The 15,768-nt window shown below is 42.9% G+C and overlaps 1 long non-coding RNA gene across 6 annotated transcripts in view; it reads left to right on the top strand.

Moving 5' to 3' along the window:
* Positions 1 to 1,040: 1,040 nt before the first annotated feature.
* Positions 1,041 to 15,768, top strand: part of LOC146399782 (uncharacterized) — a 50,468-nt gene continuing 35,740 nt past the window's right edge. For 2 of the 6 annotated variants that reach the window (XR_014814930.1, XR_014814931.1), the window contains exons 1-2: positions 1,041 to 1,447; positions 12,790 to 12,947. This is a non-coding gene — a long non-coding RNA (uncharacterized LOC146399782). Of the gene's footprint in view, positions 1,448 to 5,664; positions 5,899 to 12,366; positions 12,427 to 12,789; positions 12,948 to 15,768 lie in introns of all 6 variants that reach the window. The other 4 variants (XR_014814929.1, XR_014814926.1, XR_014814927.1 and 1 more) reach the window with 3 other exon arrangements.

Genomic DNA, 15,768 nt, shown 5'->3' on the forward strand with positions numbered 1-15,768 from the left:
TCTCCTACAATTCCTTCTCTTTTTCTTCACTGCCCAAAATCCTAGTCTTTAAACATCCATCTCACATTTTAACCAGGGACACAGATTTGAGAGTTTTACCTCCTGTCTCTTTGGTCAGCTGCGCTGCAATAGAGCCTTTATCTTCCGGCAGAAGACCAAGGTCTCGGTAGCTGGCGTTGGCCCTGGGTAGAACACTGCTCAGTTTGTAACACTAGTCGCTTGTTCCATCCTTAAGGCCCAGAACTCTCAGAATCCCAGTAGGTTACCCATTTTATAATACAATTATTTGTTTATGCATCTCTTCTCTTGGACAGCAAGATCCTTAAAAGCAAAGACTCATTTGATTTTATAACTTCTTCTCTTAGCACAGTATATATCCAAAACGTAGACGTTCAATAGTAATGATGATGATGAATGGATGAATAAATGAATGGGTATACAACATGAATAGGTAAGATGTTTGAAATTCCACCAACCAGAAATCTAATATGGAGCCTGGTGTAGCCAATGTGTAAACCATCTGTCCGGCTCTCCTTGGCTGTAGGTCTATCTGCAGTGGCTGCTCTGACTGGATCTACAGCCCCACCTTACTGAAATATGGGAAGAATGGCGGTTGCTCGGCACACAGGAAAGCCACACAGTGTCAGAAACCAGCAATCTTGGTTCTGCTTCTCAGAAGAATCCTGCCTTAAATTCTTAAACAAAATTCTGCCTTTTTTTGGCCAAGCCGAGAGCATGCGGAAGTTCGGGGGCGCCAGGGATGGAACCAACACAGCTGTGACAACTCCAGATCCTTAATCCGCTGCGCCACGAATGAACTCCAGCAGAATTGTGCTTTGGATTAGCCTATGATCTTGGGCAAGTCTCTGTAACTTTCCCGATAAAATTCTGTTTCTTCATTCTGCAACGAGAAGGTAAAGCTAAGTCTGTATTTATTTCTACGTAACGTGATTAAGAAGCCGCTGGAGCCCTGCCCCGCCCCACCCCGCCGGAAATACAAGGAGCGGAAGCGGAAGTGAGGCCGCGTTGCAGGCGGGAGCAGACGCTGCCCGAGAGGCTGGGCGGCGTCAGGGGGCCATCTGTGCCCTCTCCGCTGGGCCTCCTGCAGGTCCTGCGGCCCTGAACTGCCCGGGGTTAAGGAGGAGCAGGCCTCGCTGACGCCAGGAACGAGGTGTCTGTCGTGAAAGAAAGTTGGTTTCACGAGCGTGGTGAATCCATGAGCAGCCCCGGAGACCCCGGACCTCCAGCTGAAGAGCGTTGTTGGCTCCTCACTGGATGGAAGGAGCGCCTGAGGTCCCGACCGGCCCCAGTCATCTCTCAACGACTTTTCTGTCACAGAATATCCCTTGATGAAGACCAGGAGATGGGCCCCAACACCTTTGTCCTACGCTGCCTGCAGTGGACACAGTTGTCGAGAGGACCTTCTACTTGGCCTCTCCACGGGGAGGTGAGTCCCGGCTTCCTTAAGGCCACCCTTTGAGAACCGGCCAAGCCTAGTGTGCGAAGGGCGCGGGGAGAGTTCCTGGACCACTGCTTAGGAGTTTCCCATCTCAGTCCACAGACCCGGCTCAGGGGCCTCAGACTGGAGGGTCCCTGGGAATCCTGGGCGGAGCCTCTGCCTGTCTGGAGGGGTCAGGGACCTGCATTTTTATTTTATTTTTTTTAATTTTTAAATGATTTTAATTTTTTCCATTATAGTTGATTTGCAGTGTTGTCAGTTTCTACTGTACAGCAAAGTGACCCAGTCACACATATGTACCTACTCTTTTTCTCACTTCACAAGTGACTAGATATAGTTTCCTGTGCTGTACAGCAGAATCTCATTGCTTATCCATTCCAAATGCAGTAGTTTGCGTCTGTTAACACCAAACTCTCAGTCCATCCCACTCCCTCCCCCTCCCCATTGGCAACCGCAAGTCTCTTCTTCAGATCCATGCATTTCTTTTCTGTGGAAAGGTTCGTTTGTGTCGTATGTTAGGTTCCAGATATCAGTGATATCACATGGTATTTGTCTTTCTCTTTTTGGCTTATTTAGTATGAGTTTCTAGTTCCACCCATGTTGCTGCAAATGGCATTATTTTGTTCTTTTTTGTGGCCGAGTAGTATTCTGTTGTGTATATGTAACCACATCTTCTTTTTTTTTTTTTTTTTTTGTCTTTTGTTGTTGTTGCTATTTCTTGGGCTGCTCCCGCGGCATATGGAGGTTCCCAGGCTAGGGATCCAATCGGAGCTGTAGCCACCAGCCTACGCCAGAGCCACAGCAACGCGGGATCTGAGTCGCGTCTGCAACCTACACCACAGCTCACGGCAACGCCGGATCGTCAACCCACTGAGCAAGGGCAGGGACCGAACCCGCAACCTCATGGTTCCTAGTCGGATTCGTTAACCACTGCGCCACGACGGGAACTCCTGTAACCACATCTTCTTAAGCCATTCATCTGTTAATGGACATTTAGGTTGTTTCCAAGGACCTGCATTTTTAATGAGCATCTTCATTGATTTTTGAGGCAGGTGATCCAGAGATTCAGTTTTTAAAAGATTGACTTAATAACCAGAAGAGATGATATAGAATCACCTACTTCAAAAATCAAACAGTATAAGGAGTGTCTAGTGAAAGCTTCACTCTCACTTCTGCCTCCTATGCCTTTACCCCCAATTTCACTGCTGTTCTTTTGTAAGAGCTTCTTCACACATGGACGAGCTCATTCAGATACTTTTGAGCTTTATCCCCCTTGTTTTTTCTTTTTATACAAGACGTGGTTTTGTGCACAAACTGTTCTGAACCATGCTTTTTTCACCTATAAATAGCTGTGCATGCACACCTCCAAGTTTGTTTAGCAGTTCTTTGTTAACGGTGACAGAGGTCAGGTTGTTTCCAAACGATTCCACAGTGAAGTGCCTTGTGCTTATTTCATTTGACACGTGTGCAGGTAGATCTGCAAGATAAACTCTTACATGTAGATTTGACTGGTCACTCGGAATTTGCACTTGTAATTTTGAGAAATGAGTTTATTAGACCAGGTTTAAAATCTAATTGGTAAGAAATGGCATTCAGGATAGTTTTAACTGTCTTTTTCTTTCTACGGGTATTTGCATACCTCAGGTCTTGGCACATATGTTTAACATCATTGACTCACATTGGTGTGATTTTTTTTTGGGGGGGGGGAGAACTTTTAGGGCTGCACCTGCAGCATATGGAAGTTCCCAGGCAGGGTTCGAATTGGAGCTGCAGCTGCTGGCCTACGCCACAGCCACAGCACCGAGGGATCTGAGCCACGTCTGTGACTTACACCATAGCTCATGGCAACTCTGGGTCCTTAACCTACTGAGCGAGGCCAGGGATTGAACTCACATCCTTATGGATACTAGTCAGGTTCTTAACCTGCTGAGCCACAATGAGAACTCCTTAGTGTGATCTTTTAAATGGAAATTTTATTACGGAATTTCTCTGCTTAGAACTCTTTTTAGCTTTTAGTCCCATTTGTTGTAAACTCTGAAGTCTGTGTCACATCCTAAAAGTCCTGCATGATCTGGCCTCCTCTGCAGAATCATTTTCTACCATGAGTTGTGTCGCTGTAGCCACAGTGGTCTCCTTGCTGTTCCTTAAATATCCCAATCACACTTTCTACCTGGGGAACTTGGCATTTGCTGCTACCTTTGCTTAGAATGCTCTGCCCCTGGATATCATTATAGTTCTTATCTTAATTTCATGAGGCGTCTGCTCAAATGCCACACTCTAAGTGTCCTGCCTCATCCCTTCATGACTCCCTTACCCTTACCCTGCTTTAATTTTCTTCACAGTACCTACCCACCAGATGTGACATTTTCTTTTCCTTCCTTCCTTCCTTCCCCTTTGATGCATGGAAGTTCCTGTGCCAGGGATTGAACCCCAAACACAGCAGCGATCTGAGCCGCTGCAGTGACAATACTGGACCCTTAACCTGTTGTGCCCCAAGAGACCTCCAGGTGTGACATATTGTATTTATTTGTGCTGGAAACATAACTAGCTATTCAGTAAAAGTTGAATGAATAAAAGAATAATTAAAACTAAAAAAAGAGTTCCCTTCGTGGTGCAGCAGAAATGAATCCGACTAGGAACCATGACGTTGTGGGTTTGATCCCTGGCCTTGCTCTGTGGGTTAAGGATCTGGCGTTGCCGTGAGCTGTGGTGTAGGTCACAGACACGGCTCAGATCTGGCGTTGCAGGGACTCTGGCGTAGGCTGGCGGCAACACAGCTCTGATTAGACTCCTAGCCTGGAAACCTCCATATGCCACGAATGTGGCCCTAAAAAGTCAAAAGACAAAAAAAAAAAAAAAAAAACCTAAAAAAAGGTGCTATATTTATATGTTTGATAGGGCTTGTGATCAATGAAGTATGATGCAGATTTAAAGGAGTATTATTAAATATTATTTCTCTTCTCATGGGTCCAGTCCTGGGTGTTTCCTCAGTCAGTTTTGTGTGGTTTTTTTTTTTTTTTTTTTTTTGTCTTTTTGCCATTTCTTGGGCTGCTCCCATGGCATATGGAGTTTCCCAGGCTAGGGGTCTAATCGGATCTGTAGCTGCTGGCTTACACCACAGCCACAGCAACGCAGGATCATTAACCCACTGAGCAAGGGCAGGGATCGAACCCGCAACCTCATGGTTCCTAGTCGATTTGTTAACCACTGCGCCACGACGGGAACTCCCTCAGTCAGTTTTTTAAAAATAAATCAGTTATAGCATGTCCATCTCAGGATCCTGGGATTTCTGCAGGATGAGCTAAGGAGGAGGGAGAATGTGTTGTGGAAAGCACATGGATATTTGATTCAGAAGATTGGCGTAGAAATCTCAGTTTCATCATTTACTAACTATATGATCTTGGGAAATTTACCCAATATTTTTGCTCCTCAATTTTCTTATCTCCAAAATGGAAATGCCAGTGCTTTTCTTGTACATTTAAAAATTAAGGGGAGTTCCCGTCGTGGCGCAGCGGCTAACGAATCCGACTAGGAACCATGAGGTTGTGGGTTCGGTCCCTGCCCTTGCTCAGTGGGTTAACGATCCGGCGTTGCCGTGAGCTGTGGTGTAGGTTGCAGACGCGGCTCGGATCCTGCGTTGCTGTGGCTCTGGCGTAGGCTGGTGGCTACAGCTCCGATTGGACCCCTAGCCTGGGAACCTCCATATGCCGCGGGCGCGGCCCAAGAAATAGCAAAAAAAAAAAAAAAAAAAAAAATTAAATATGATAATCTAATAATAGAGCATAGTGGCTCCTTGTCTGTATCTAGGAAGAAATTGGTAAAGTGGAGCTCTGGAAGGAGACTTTAAAGGTTTCACACACTCAAATCCTTCTGTCAAGCTCCAGTTGCCTGAGGGAAAACATAGTGATAAAAATAATAAATTAATTTCGTCTTGCTGTCAAACTGGGATTTACGAAGAAATACAGGAAGGGTCAGTCAGTCCTACTCCTTGCATTGGAGACCTGATTGTTTCCTAATATTCATGAATCACATTGATAATCTTTGCCATATCTGAGTATTACCTGTATTATTATTTTCTTAATTGATTAAGTTGGTTGTTACTTAGCAGTGTCATCTATGAAATCACAAGTTTATTATGATGCTTAAATTTATTCTAATAACATGAGTATAAATTTTTTTTTTTTTTGTCTTTTTGCCTTTTCTAGGGCCCCACCCGCGGCATGTGGAGGTTCGCAGGCTAGGGGTCCAATCGGAGCTGTAGCTGCCAATCCTGCGCCAGAGCCACAGCAACGAGGGATCTGAGCCGCATCTGTGACCTACACCACAGCTCATGGCAATGCTGGACCCTTAACCCACTGAGCAAGGCCAGGGATCAAACCCGAAACCTCATGGTTCCTGGTCGGATTCGTTAACCACTGAGCCAAGACGGAAACTCCAACGTGAGCATAAATATTTTATCTAAAACACATAATGGAGAATAGAATGGACAAAAAATAAGAAGGTGTGGGCTGTTTAAATGGTTTAGAGAATTTTGCATTGCAAGCTTCTTCCTGAAAATGCTTGTACCCTTAGGCCTTACTCTCAGTTCCCTCATTAACTGCATTTAAAATAACCACAGGGAGTAACATAACCTTATGGCTTGAAGTGTATAAAACCAGTTTTAAAAATCTCTATTACACAAAGAATAAATTTTTGCTTGCTTAGAATTTCAGAATTCTTCAGTATAGGAGTATTTCTAATCCAAGCAAGGACCTGACAGATAACTTAGATCTATAGGAATTTAATAGACTAGATTCCTAGATGGTAGAAATTTGTCTCCTGTGTATGTGCATTTAAAGCCACCAACACTCTCTGCATGTTAATTTAGTTACTAATTCATCTACTAAGTAAACCAAAAGTTTCAATTCACTGTGAGGAGTGGGGTTTTAGAGGCTTTTGCAGAGCAGCATGGAACACAAAGCAGAGGTATCCTACCTACCTGGCGAAGGAGGGAGTCACCTTATTTAATTTCCCTAATTATCTCCATTTCTAGAACCTATGTCCAGACCCTTGTTAATTAAAGACAATAGGTTTCCTAACTGGCTTCCCAGCCTGTAGCTCATTTTATTGCCCCCTAATCTCTACACAGCTGCCATTTAGTCTTCCATTTGTTCATTTGATAAATATGTACAGAGCTCCTACTATGTGCCAGCCGCTGTTCTAGAGCTCTGATTATGTCAGTACCAGCTCTTAACCTCGCCCCATAGTCTTCCTGTTGGAGTTTATATCCCTTAGTTTGGCACTCAGGGCTCATGTTTATCTGGCCTTCCTCACCTTCTGACCAGTCCTTTTCCAGCGTCTTATACTCCAGCCCTGGTGCACTGCGTGCTGTTTCCTGGAGACTCTGTGTTTACACTCCTCACAGGCTTTGACTGAATGCTTATCTTTTTTCTCCAGGCCGTCTCCTCCTGGTGTAAACTCACCTCTTCTGGGAAAAGGAGACTAGAATAGGTGGAATCTGCAAAGGGCATTGTTAGTGATTCCCAGTAAATAGGTGACCCTTCAGTGGGTCCTTTGCCTGGAGTCTCAAATGCCCGTCAAACGAAACTGGGTTTTATATAGCAAAGCAGAAACTATTCGTTGATCAAGGAATGGAGAAGGAAGAGTTCTCTCCAAAAGCACCTTGTTCTGAAGAGAGGGAAGAAAGGGAATTTTAAAGCAGTAGGAGGCAGCCCTGTCATCAGGATTCTAGGAAAGGGGCAGAAATTTCCAGGGGCAGTCCGGGGCTATGGGGGGTGTGTGCAGTCTTCCATTGCACAGAGCACAGATTGTACCTAGCTGAATACAAAAACCCACCTTGAGTGAGGATATGAGCATGGTAATCAGGCAAAGATAACTTGCCAACACCTCCGGGCCTCATTTGGGCAGGTGTGTTATTTTGGTCCAGTCCAAGCTGGGTCAGAATGATTGACCCCTGGATATCTGAAAGCTCAGCTGCAAAACATCAAGTAGCAAGTGGTTTTGAAACAGATCAACTGAGGCAAGGGTCCTTGAGCTCTCAGAGGCTTGTATGAGTGACAGCGTCTACACTGATTTTCTTTAAAACAGAGGGGTTTTTTTACTTCTAAAAAAAGGAGCTCCTGTCGTGGCATAGCTGAAACAAATCGTACTAGAAACCATGAGTTTGCAGGTTCGATCTTTGGCCTCACTCAGTGGGTTAAGGATCCGGTGTTGCCCTGAGCTGTGGTGTAGGTCACAGACGAGGCGTAGGCCAGCAGCAATAGCTCTGATTAGACCCCTAGCCTGGGAACCTCCATATGCCGTGGCTCAGGTCTCTGCTGTGGCACAGGTTTGTTCCCTGGTCCAGGAACTTCTACATGGCATGGGTGTGGCCCAAAAAAAGAAAAAAATTTGTGGAGTTCCCATTGTGGCACATCAGAAACGAATCTGACTAATATCCATGAGGACACAGGTTCAATTCCCTGGCCTCACTTACTGCATCAGGGACCTAGCGTTGTCATGAGCTATGATGTAGGTTGCAGATGCAGCTTGGATCCTGCATTGTTGTGGCTGTGGCATAGGGTGGCAGTTGTAGTTCCAGCTCGACCCCTAGCCTGGGAACTTCCATATGCTGTGGGTAGGGCCCTAAAAAGCAAAAAAAAAAAAAAAAAGCAAGTTACATGTGTACATGTACACACATGCACGCGTGCACACACACTGAAAAGGAAAGACATATTACAGGGTTAACTGTAGTCATTTCCAAATAATAAAGTCTAAATACTAAATAGTAAAAAGATATTTTTATCTTTCCATATTCCTTTAATTTCATAAATATTCTTTAATGATTATTTAATTTCATAATGGGGAAAACAGACATTTTTAAAATAAGGAAAAGTGGAAGAGAGAGAAGAAGCAAGGAAGGAAGAAGGATAAAAAGGCAGATATAGGATTCCCATCGTGGCTCAGTGAAAACGGATCTGACTAGTATCCATAGGACTCAGGTTCAATCCTTGGCCTTGCTCAGTGGGTTAAGGATCTGGTGTTGGTGTGGTGTAGGCCAGTGACTATAACTCTGATTTAGCTGCTAGCCAGGGAACCGCCACATGCTGCGGGTGGAGCCCTAAAAAAGTCAAAAAAAAAAAAAAAAAAAAGGCAGTTACAGAAGCATTGAACACATTTCAGAATGCTAAATATGTTATCCATCAGCTTACTGAGCTTGTCTTTTTTCTTGTGTAATAAAACTCACCCATATGTCTCCCATTTATAGCCAAACTCAGTTGATTACAGCTTTGTTTGTGGTTCCTTCTGGGCAGGGTCAATACAGGTAATTAGATCTTTTAAAATCTTTAGAAAGTTACTCTCATTCCTTGTGAAACATCAATATTAGATGTGGTGTGCATTAGGAAGGAGCTGTGGTGAGTAATGTGGATGAATAACACGATGCTAAGGTCAGTAGAGTGTAAAACTGACTCATAACTCAGACACAGTTTTCTTGTCCCTGAATAACAAAGGACAGTAATTTTTGTCAGGATTGCTTAGAAAAAAGTCTCAATTCTGAGTTTTAACAAAGCCAGGTACAGTAAAGAATCATACACTCTTACAGGTAGATGGACTGTTAGGAGTTGTCAAACTTTAAAAGCCTTTCCTTAAAACAGGCTTTTTTTTTTGGTATAATGATTTTTATTTTTTTCCATTATAGCGGGTTTACAGTGTTCTGTCACTTTTCTACTGTACAGCATGGTGACCCAGTTACACATACATGTGTACATTTTAAAACAACTCTTAAATAGAAGCTTGATATTGTAATCTTTGAGTAATATGCAGAAAGAGCAGGAGTTGTAAACTTAAACTAACCTGGGCTGGAATTCCAGCCAGGAACTTGGCCTACCTGAACTTCTGCTTGCTTGTGAATAAAATAAGGATAATTAATGTTGACTTCAAAGACCGATTGTGAGATACAGGTGGCCAGTAGGCACATGAAAAGATGGTCATCATCACTACTTACTAGAGAGAAATGCAAATCAAAACCACAGTGAGGTAGAGTTCCCTGATGGCTCAGCAGGTTAAGGATCTGGTATTGTCACTGCTGTGGCTCTGGTCACTGCTGTGACACAGGTTCAATCCCTGGCCTGGGAACTTCCACATCCCATGGGAAAACTACAATCAGGTACCACCTCACACTAATCAGAATGGCCATCATTAAAAAGTCTATAAGTAACAAATGCTGGAGGAGGTGGAGAAAAGGGAACCTTCTGTACAGTTGTGGGAATGTACATTGGTGCCGCCACTATGGAGAACAGTATAGAGATTCCTTAAAAAACTAAAAGCAGAACCACCATATGATCCAGCAGTCTCATTCCTGGGCATATATCCAGACAGAACTATAATTCAAAAAGGTACATGGGCCTGCATGTTCATAGGAGCACTGTTGACAAAGACATGGATACAGCCTAAACATCCATAGACAGATGAATGGGTAAAGAAGATGTCGTACAAATACACATGGAATATTAATCATAGATTAAAAAGAACAAAACAATGCCATCTGCAGCAACATGGATGGACCTAGAGATTATCATACAAAGTGAAGTTAGAGAAAAACAAATCTTGTATGATACTTATATGGAGAATCTAAAATAGGACACAAATGAACAAATCTACAAAACAGAAACAGACTCATGGACAAGGAGAAGAGATTTGTAGTTGCTCTGGGGGAGGAAAGAATTGGGAGTTTGGGATTAGCAGATGCAAACTATCATATATAGGATGGAGAAACAACTGTAGGTCCTCCTGTAGCACAGGGGACTCTATTCGATATCCTATGATAAACCATAATGGAAAGGAATGTGAAAAATAATACATGTATATATATGTACAGCAGAAATTAACACAGGATTATCTATACCTCAATAAAAATTAAAATCAATAAAAATTGAAGTATAGTTTCAATATACTTCAATAAAAATTAAAAGTCAGCTATACTTCCATAAAAATTTTTTTAAAAAGGAGTTCCCGTCATGGCTCAGTGGTTGACAAATCCGACTAGGAACCATGAGGTTGCGGGTTCCATCCCTGGCCTCACTCAATGGGTTAAAGATCCCGTGTTGCCATGAGCTCTGGTGTAGGTCGCAGATGCAGCTCGGATCCCACATTGCTGTGGTTCTGGCATAGGCTGGAGGCTACAGCTCCAATTAGACCCCAAGCCTGGGAACCTCCATATGCCGCGGGTGCGGCCCTAGAAAAAGACAAAAAGACAAAAAAAAAAAAAAAGATTGCTTGTGAAAACAAATGAAAATGTAGCCTGGATATGGCAGGTGTTATTAGTAAATGGGGGCTGTAGTTTGTTAGTCCTCTCAAAACTAAATACTATGGAAATGAGTTTGCCCCTTGGAAATTAAAATTGGAGCTGACATATGCAAAATCACTGAACAAGTCTGAATAATTTACAGTCCAGCAGAACTAGTCATGTCTGATTGAATTTATTAACATTTAAAGAAAGAATTTGATGCTCAGAAGAAAAAGTTGAGAAGCTTAGAGGCATTCCGCTTGTAAACATTTTCCAGAGGATTTTCACATTTAGCCAGTAATTTCCAAGTCCAGTTCAGGAGGGGATCCCCAGGTGGAAAGGTTGGAGGGATTTTCTGCCAAGGAGTTTGAGATTCCTGTTTTCATAGGTACTCTCCCCCTTCCTTGCAGATGTGGGTATCAGGGTGTCTGAGACTAATGCCTTTAGACCTAGGGTGCCTCTGGCTCCCTTTGTCCTGATTCCATGCCATTCATGCAACCTCTGTGCTTATTTGGAATCTCATCTAGGTCAGCCTCTGGCAACAGAATGCAGTGGTCACTTGGAGGTTGAGTATTCCAGTCCCCGTGGCCATTATTTCTTATGGCAAATTCATAAGTTGGTATTTAAGTTTTATCCCTCTGTTCTGTGAGCTTACTCGATATGACCCCACTCAGGAGATAAATCTGCTCTTTGTGCTGACAAGATCAGCAAGGCCTCAAATAGGGAAAAATTCACCAAGGCAATGACTCGTAGTGAGGAGGGCTGTTGGAGGCTAACCAACAGCCTTCTTTGGTAGGACAACCCGCCATCACTTTATGGCTTCATTAAATATTTTTTACTTTTAGTTTCTATATTAGTCCCCCTTGAAAGATTTGTTCCCTATCTTCTATCCCAAGGAATTGCCTTTGGTTGAATACTCCTACAGTAGTCTCCGAGACAAATGTATGTGTGCAGACAGTGTATTTGGGAGGTGATCCCAGGAAGCACTAATAGAAAAGTAGAGGCAGGAGACAGAAAATGGAAGAAAGCCAGTGAGTTTATAATATCAAGCAAGTTAATGTTGGGGACAGTTGGGGCTCAATCCCAATGGGACTGAGGGAGACAATGGAGAGCATAGCGCAGTTATTCTCTTGCCATCTCCATGAGCCAAGAAGAGGTACATTTATCCTCCTATTCCCATCTCTCTTTGGCGAAGGGCTGTTCCCTGGTGCATCTGCTCATGGCACGTCCACCATGGCTGTTAGTGTCTGGAACCTAGCGAATGCTTGCAGGTGAGAATCTCAGGGGTTTTCAGTATAACTGTATAGGTAGCCATGTACTGGAAAGGGGAGTGCCAGGGAGGGTGAGGGTGATGAATGGGGCAGCCAGTGGAATCTGCAATAGGAGGTAGGTCATGAAAGAATAAAGCACAGTCGATACTCTCAAATGCTTATAATGACCAGATATCATTCTAAATGATAATCCAGTTCACTCAGAGTAGTAAAAGCCATGGAAGATTCTACTCCGTGGTGGTGGATTTGGCTCCCAAAAAAAGCACCAGAAGGAAGGAAGTGAAAGCACATCTGCAACTGATTTCCACTTCTCTGTATTCTCTGAGACTTTTTTTTGCACCTAATGATGAAAAACTTTATTCTGCATCAAGGTATCTGGAAAATGAAGCTGCATTTGAGGCACATTACAGATGAGGAATGATCCGTATGCAGTGAGTATGAAACAATTATGGAATTATTTCCTAGCTATTACCAGATACTCCCTTACAAATGCCTAATTGAAAGTAAAATATGATTTTCCACACTAAAAGGCTAAAAGTGAAATATGGCAATTTAAACCAGTAGATATAAATGCAGCACTTATCTGTAAAAACAAACAAAATCAAAGATTAGAAAAGTCTTCGCTGATGAGAATCAGGTTGGAGGGACAGTCTGGGATTAAAGACTAGCTGAAATCAGATGCCTCTGGAATGAGTATGGTGACAGCCAGTTAAATCAAGGCAAGGACACTTTATCTTCCGAAACTCATATGAGTAAACAACTCTAACTCCTGAAATTTTCTGGTGGAATTCTAGGCTGGAACAAGGATGTATTTGTGAGCAGCACAAAGGGTCACAAGTAGACTGGAAACTACCAGACTTGGAGAAAGAGGATCTGAGTTCAAATTGTAACTTCACGACATACTAACACTATGACTTTAACAAGTGATTTCAGTTCTTCATTTCCTAAACAGGTAGGATAATACTTATATCATGTGGTTGTTATGAAAATCAAGTAAGATTAAATATGTACATTCAAACAGTTCAGTGCCTGAAGCATAATGATGCTCTCACTAAAACTGGTTGAATTAGAAATAATCACTTTGCAGACTACATATCCACATACCAATGATGTTTCAAGTTCACAGCTATTTGCACATTTAAATTCAGAGTGGTGTCTAATGAAACTTGGGAATTCAACATGTAGGGAGAATTGAAGGCAGCCTCGTAGTTGCTAGTGTAAGAAACTGTCGTAGGCTGGCTTCCTCAGAACACGGACTCCTGGTAAGGAGTTGTAGGAATGGCACCCAACAAGGGCTGAGGGAGGTTGGACTGGATAAGAAGAAACGTTGACTTGTGATGCAGTAATAATCAAATGTCTGCCTAGGAGCTAGGGAGTTGAGCTGGCTCTTAGGGATGTTCTGAATTGTGGCAAGGGAGGCAGGCCTGACTTTAGACCTGATAGTGCCCTTATAGGGCAATTTCTGGAGAGAGATTTAAGTGAGATGCTTAACCAGACAACCCTCACTGCAGCTGAGGAAAGGGGGGAAGCTGGTACGGAGGGCTTCAGCTCTAAATTGAGGGATCTGAGTAATTTATCATAGGATCCACCTTTAAAAGTAAACCTGAAGGAGTTCCCTTGTGGTGCAGCGGGTTAAGGACCTAAGGATTGGCATTGTCAGTTCAGCGATGTGGCTTCGATCCCTCTCTAGCTTTTTATAATTCCTTGAATATGAATTCAGTGAATATGTCTAAATGAATACGCCACTTCTCTTTCCCAGTCTCCTTAGAAAGAAACGTAATGGAGTCTTGGCAGTCACTCAGGGACATTGGGCCAGGGAGGGAAATATTCCGATCAGCTTCATCCCCATCCCCACCCCTGTCTCTATAAGTCAGCCTGGCCTGAAATGCCTGTGCTTCTCTAAGGCAGGTGCTGAGAATAAATTCACCCGTTATCCTTCAGTTTTCCTGAAGAAGCCTTGGTACTAATAGCCCCAGTATGCTGTTACTGTTTTTTCCTCCTCTTGTTTTTTTAAAATCTTCCTCTTTTACCTGACCCATTTTTCATGGGCTATTTTCTCTACCAATTGAGCTAGTTTTAATTAAAGCTGATAATTCTGGGGTGCCTTCCACATGCTCCCTGATGAGCGTGATATAAATGGACACAATAAACAGACCATCTAATATTGATAGAGTCTACAGCTGCATCTGCTAATTAGGGCCAATAAAGGCTTTGGGGGCAAGAGTTCCCATGTGACATTTGTTTAATTAAAGCCTTTGTCGGCCCTACTCAGAAGGGTGAAAAATATTCCACTTAAAATGTACTGAAAACAAACATAGCCTTTAGAATGCAGAACATTCCATACTAGTCTCTCCTGGGCTCCCAGAAAGAAACTTTTAGGTCAAAATAATATTTTTTCTTGATAATACATACTGATTTTAATTAAACCAGATAATTTATTCTGTTTCCCAGTCCACATGTATACATAGAAGTAGGTCTGGCCAAGAAGCTATAAGGGGGGAATAAATTCAGAGTCAAGCTGGAAAGGAGTGGGGTAGGAATCATGGGGTCTTTGGGCAAATTGAATGTCTCATATATCATTCAATACATGATAAGCTGGCTTTGATCAACTATGTAAGTGTTTGTACTCAGAGTTCCCATTGTGGCTTTGCAGTAAGGAACCCAACTAGGATCCATGAGGACTCGAGTTTGATCCCTGGCCTCATTCAGTGGGTTGAGGATCTGGCATTGGCATGAACTTTGGTGTAGGTTGCGGATGCTGCTCAGCTCTGGCATTTCTGTGGCTGTCTTGTAGGCCGGCAGCTGCAGCTCCAATTCGATCCCTAGCCTGGAAACTTCCATATACCGTCGGTGTGTGGCCCCCACCCACCAAAAAAAAGACCAAAAAAAAATGTTTGTTCTCAATAACAGGCTGAGTTATTTACTGTAGATTTTTAGTCATCTGTTACAGGTCAAGGAATAAGATGCATTTTGTTAGGGTGACGTAGGAAGTGTGAAATTAGCAGATTAGGAGAAAACAGGAAATGTGGATTTGAGACCTGACTTTGCCCTGAATGTGGAAATTATTATTATTATTTTTATTATTATTATTATTATTATTTTGGTTGCACCTGCAGCACATGGAAGTTCCCAGGCCAGGGACTGAATCCAAAATACTTTTCCCAGGCCAGGGACTGAATCCAAGCCATAGCCAGGGACTCACTGTGTCAGGTTGGAGATCGAACCTGTGCTGCCGCAGAGACAACACCAAATCCTTAACCTGCTGCACCACAATGGGAACTCATAGAAAATTACTCTTTATGTATATTTAAGGAGGACTTTAACTTGATTTTAAGACTTTCTTGTTTAAATTTCTTTTTTTTGGGTGGGGGCAGTGGGAGGTGCTGTGCCTGTGGCATGCAAAAGTTCCCCGGCCAGGGATCAAATCCATACCACAGCAGCTACCAGATCTGCTACAGTGACAACGCTGGATCCTTAACCGGTTGCACCACAAGGGAACTCTTGCTTCAGTTTCTTTGATTACGCTTTCTTTGAGTGGATTTTTTCAAATGGGGTTCATATGAATTGCCAATTTTTAAGTTATTAAAATGCAGAAGCTTATATTAACAGTAAATTGATTAACTGTTCTTTCATGATATATTCTATAGAGTTTTCAGTAGGTTGCTTTTAATTCACTATGAGGAATTTAGATTATCAATGAATTATAGACACAGGAAATGAATAAATAGAACCCTTACTGGGGTGGGGGGAAGGGTTTTTTTTTTTTTTTTGCA

The sequence above is a fragment of the Sus scrofa genome, chromosome 9 (genome assembly GCF_054392235.1).
Source record: "Sus scrofa isolate SSC_HxYL_T2T_F1_AM1 chromosome 9, Sscrofa_HxYL_maternal_Yorkshire_Landrace_v2.0, whole genome shotgun sequence".
NCBI lineage: Eukaryota > Metazoa > Chordata > Mammalia > Artiodactyla > Suidae > Sus > Sus scrofa.